Source organism: Trichechus manatus, unplaced genomic scaffold (assembly GCF_000243295.1).
Source record: "Trichechus manatus latirostris isolate Lorelei unplaced genomic scaffold, TriManLat1.0 scaffold00042, whole genome shotgun sequence".
Taxonomy (NCBI): domain Eukaryota; kingdom Metazoa; phylum Chordata; class Mammalia; order Sirenia; family Trichechidae; genus Trichechus; species Trichechus manatus.
Genome location: NW_004443978.1, coordinates 965,456 through 970,152, shown reverse-complemented (window position 1 = coordinate 970,152; position 4,697 = coordinate 965,456). Strand labels below are relative to the sequence as shown.

Below are 4,697 nucleotides of genomic sequence, written 5' to 3'. Positions count from 1 at the left end.
CAGAGCTCGGCCCCAGTGGGTGGGGGCGCAGCGGCCCGCCTCGGACAAGGTGGAGGAAGTGCGTCTAGTCATTCCTCAGCGGTTAGGGGACATGGAAAGGAGAGAGCGAGCCGATTCCCGGGGCACGACACTCCGCGAGTCCCCGGGCCCCCCGGCAGGTGCTGAAGCTGCGGGGTCCGGGCCCGGGTTTGGGGGATGCCTCTGCGCTCTGACGGATGAACAGTGGATTCCTCCCGGTCCCCTCATCCACACAGTCAAATCTACCCGGACCAAGCACCTGAAAGCGTCCCGGTTCTGCCTCCGGAGTCATTTTAGACCCCTGACTGCGTTAAGGGCATCAGCCCGCATAATCTGGGTTTAACTAATCAGATAGGCTTCTCTGTTCATCACTTTCCAGAGATTTCCAGCCCCTCTCTGACGCCGGGGCAAGTGTTACCTCCACTTCCCTGGCCTACACGGGCTTCTCGGCTCGCGGTCCTGGGCGCAGCGGGGCTCTTCACCGCGCCAACCTGAGGCTAAATTCCCCGAGTGGCTCAACAGCTAGGACTCTCGGGGTTTTCAGAACCTCCTCTGGTGGCTGTGCCTGTAGAAGGTGTTCCGGATCCAATAGGAATGGATAGAGATTCATGGGTCTTTAGCTGCTCCTTCCTGTCGCCTTTGTGCCCTCCTTTAAAGGTTGTCATAGCAGATACTGTCTTGCCCTGTCCACATCCCATGCCCTCGCCACTTCGCTGCACACCTGCCCAACCTCCAGTTGCCCAAACCTGCTCCTTTGCCTGCTTTCTTCGAAGTCTCCTTTGCACACTAGTAACCTGGTACCCTGGCCCTAGGACTGAGGGAGAGCTCATCATTTTTCACAGCATCAGTGCCAGTGTCCAATGGCTGCTCTGTACTAAGTGGTGCCTTCCCTATACTGTTCCATGGCACAACGTAGCCTGGTTCATGGATGCCTGGCCTGCCATAGCCCTGGCCCTTTTCTCCAACCTTCCCATCAGTCTGAAAATGCCCCAGGATCCTTCAATAAACTTCCTTCTGTGTAAGTTCGCTGTATGAAACTTCTGTGGTTTGCATCCAAGAACCCTTTCTATGGCACCCAGGCCATCATCTGGTATCTTCTCCCAACCCTCTTCATCCCCACCCTATGCCCCCACACTCCAGTCTGTTGCACAGCCACAGTGGTCTTGCATGTCACTCCCCAACTTCACACCTCTTGACGGTTTCCCATTGCTGTTGGGAAATGCTAACTCTTAACTCCTTCCTTACTAGTGACAGAAGAAGCAACGCCTGGGCTCATTAGTGAATACATGGGCTACTGAGCGGCAACAGTCCAGTTTTGCAAAAACTGTAAAACTGACCCAAACAAGTAAACGGTGGGGGTTGCTGGGATCAGGAACTACTGATCCATACGTGGTCCCCATGAGAGACCAGCCTGAGTCCCCTTTCTGGTTTCTATTGCTGCGTAACAAATTATCCCAACACCTAGCTGCCTAAAGCAGACCATTTTGTTTTGGGTCATGGTTTTGTGAGTCAGAAATTGAGAACGGCTCAGTTGGGCTGTTCTCACCTGGAGTCCCTGAGGGCTGGATTGGGCTGCATGTTGGCTGCTGGCTGAAGTACCTCAGACCTCTCCAGCATGGTGGCCTCAATGGAGCTGGACTTCTCACAAGGCGGCTGGCATCCTACAGAGGGAGCATCCCAGGGAAATCGAGTAGAAGCTGCAAGGCCTTTTTTGGGCCACATAGTATCACTCCCGTCATAATTACCTGGCAGGGCTGCATTATGGATTTTGTGGGCCCTCATGAGCCTTATATTTTGTGACTGCTTTGATATAAAAGCAAATATAATCCAGTCTGGACCCATTCCATTTCTTCTTCTGATATTAAAATGAAAATTAAAATATTTTCATTGGCTCCTAAACATGTGGGTCCTGGCACTGAGCCTACAGTACCTGACAGAGAGGTGGGCCTGTTTATTGGTCTAAGCAGCCACAAGCCCATCCAGATTCAAGGAGAGGGATGTAGACCTCATCTCTTCAAGTCCAGGCTGACATGTTTGAAGACCACCTCCCAGCGCTCAAAGGGCCAGGAGCTGTGCTGTGTGCTGCCCACCCACCAGCCCCCAGCCCAAATAGCTCCTCTCCATGAGTCCTTCCGAGATTTCCCTGCCCCTGCTGGAGAAGTCTCTTCTGAGCTTGTAGGCCTTGATGATCCTATGCCATCTTGTCTTGCCTTTCAGTCCTTTTGTGAGTGTCCTCACCCCTCACCAGGCTTCAGTGCCCCCACCAAGTCTTATTCATACTCACAATCCCCAGAGAAATGCTCTTTACCTTCCAAGACAGTGCATTCCTTCCTGTGGCTTCTGGAGGAGGTCTCCTTACTTTATATCCGTGGTTCTCAAAGTAGGGTCCTGGACCAGCAGCACCTGAGAAGTGGGTAAAATGGAGACTCTTGGACCTCATTAAGATCTGTACGGAGTAGGCCCAGCAATCTGTGTGTTCACAGCCCTCCTGGGGATTTTGATCTGCTCAAGGTTAAGAACCTTCTGTTAGCATCTCATGAGCCATGTATCCTCACTTATTTAACAAATATGTTCTGAGTACAAAATACACCAGTTGTTCCCAGATGCTCTGAGGAGCATGGACTTGATCCTCAGCTCAAGTTCAATACTAGGGTAACAGCAGCCAGACTAGGGCTTAGGTAACCAGTCAATCAGGGGTACCAAAAAAAGAAAGAAAAGGGAAACTTTTACTTTGAGAGATTTATCTCAAGGTAATGGCTCGCACAATTGTAGAGGCTGGCAAGTCCCAAGTCCGTGGGTCAGATGTGCTAGAGGCTTCTTCTGACTCACATGGCTGCAGAGGCTGACAAACCCAAGATTGGCAGGTTAAACAGTAGGCCACTAGCTCACAGGCTGTAGAGTCTGACATATCCAAGATCAGCAGGTAAGGCAGCAGGCTTATTTCTTTTTTTACAACTAAACCAAATTTGTTTAGTTAGTGCTAAAGGATAGCAGCCTGGAGAGACACCAAGAGCTGCAGCTACCTGGTCTACTTAATGATACACTCTCTCAGTTATCTGTTACAGGCAACAAGAATTATTACTGAGCGGCAGTTGCAAAATCTCGTGGTCCACAAATGATGTGCACACATGATCCTTTGATTTAGAGTCAACCTGATCTCCGTTACAGCTGTGACAAGGCAGCAGACAGTTGTGTTACTCTTCACAGTCAGGAACATATCTTGCTTTCTGCATGTGAGAGGAACAAAAGCATTGATATAAATGTGCCTCAGAGTGAGAACTGAAAACATTAAAATAAAAAAGTCAAATAGAACTAAGTTCTTGAAACTACATATAAAAATTGAATTATTAAAACTAAAAGCAGCAAATCAAAACATCTGCTGAGCTTTTCTGGTAGAACTAAAACAACAAAAATTAGTTGGTACCCATGTTCAATAAGTCACTACCATTGACAAAGCTAAACCCAAACTAGGAAATGGAAAAGTGCATAATGTAATTAAATCTTGGATCAAGTATTATGGAAAACTGGAAATGTTTGTCCAGCATAGTTGATGAATAATGATTTAAAGGAGGTATTAAAGTTTATTGGATCTGGCTTTGGCCTGGCATTCCATGTAAAAAAGGATGTGGGCCTTTGCCTTCAGCATGATCTCTTCAGCAGTCAGTTTACAGTACTGTCATAGAAATGGAACCAGAAACCTTCGTGAGTTGCAAATGCTGTGTAATGTCTAGAGCCAACCCCGGAACCATGGTGCACCACCACAGCAGCAAGGTCATAGAGGCAATTCTCTCAGCCACTGTTCTCAGGCGCTAATGAGTACTAATTCATGTCTAGACCTCTCAGGGGAAACTCTACATGTGTGTGAATTTTCTTTCTTAAATACGCTGTCCAGTGAAAACTTTTCAAATGTAAGCACAGCACCTTGGGTAGTTTTTGAATCCAAAACTTTTTAGTGGACTTTTGTTTCTTTTTGCATTTGTGACACATGTATAACTCTGTTTCATCAAGTTCTTCTAAGTCGGTAAAACTGTGAAGACAATCTCATAGTAAACAAACTGGTCCATTTTCTTGATTCTTAGAGCGCTTATTTCTGAACTGACTTGGAATATCTAATGAAAGATCTAGGAAAGGGTCAAACTTTCTAGATTCTGTCCTACATATGAGACCATTAACCTCATTTTGGAGAATACCTGCAAATATAGCTGGGACAAAAGTAAATTCTCCATTTATGCAGCATTTGTTACTCAAAGACAGAGTAGAATTCTCTTGCAGAATCACTGAGCGGCAAACACCATTGAAACCACCCTGGAGTTCCAGGTGTAGGTAGTCCAAAAAGTAGTGCACGAACTCATGGGCATCCTGCTGCTAATAGCCTCTAAAGTTTGGCATAATCTTCCAACTGTGGAGGTCAACAAATCCCAAGATAGGCAGGCAATACAGCAGACAGCTGGCTCAAGCCCAAGAACTGGAGGTCATATGATGACGAGGCAGATGCAGAATCCAGAGCAAGCAAGCAATCTTTGCCAGGATGTTCATATATATATATATATAGGATGTAGGCCACACCCCCGAGGAAACTCCTCTTACAACTAATTGGCTGATCACATCAGATCACATCATGGAAGTTGACTACATCATTACATAACTGCCAAATCACTGAGAATCGTGGCCCAGCAAAG

General features: G+C 47.3%; 1 pseudogene; it reads right to left on the bottom strand.

The window, feature by feature from the left end:
• Positions 1-3,592: 3,592 nt before the first annotated feature.
• On the bottom strand, positions 3,593-4,410 carry LOC101350387 (ubiquitin carboxyl-terminal hydrolase 3 pseudogene; annotated as a pseudogene).
• Between the last annotated feature and the right edge of the window lie 287 nt (positions 4,411-4,697).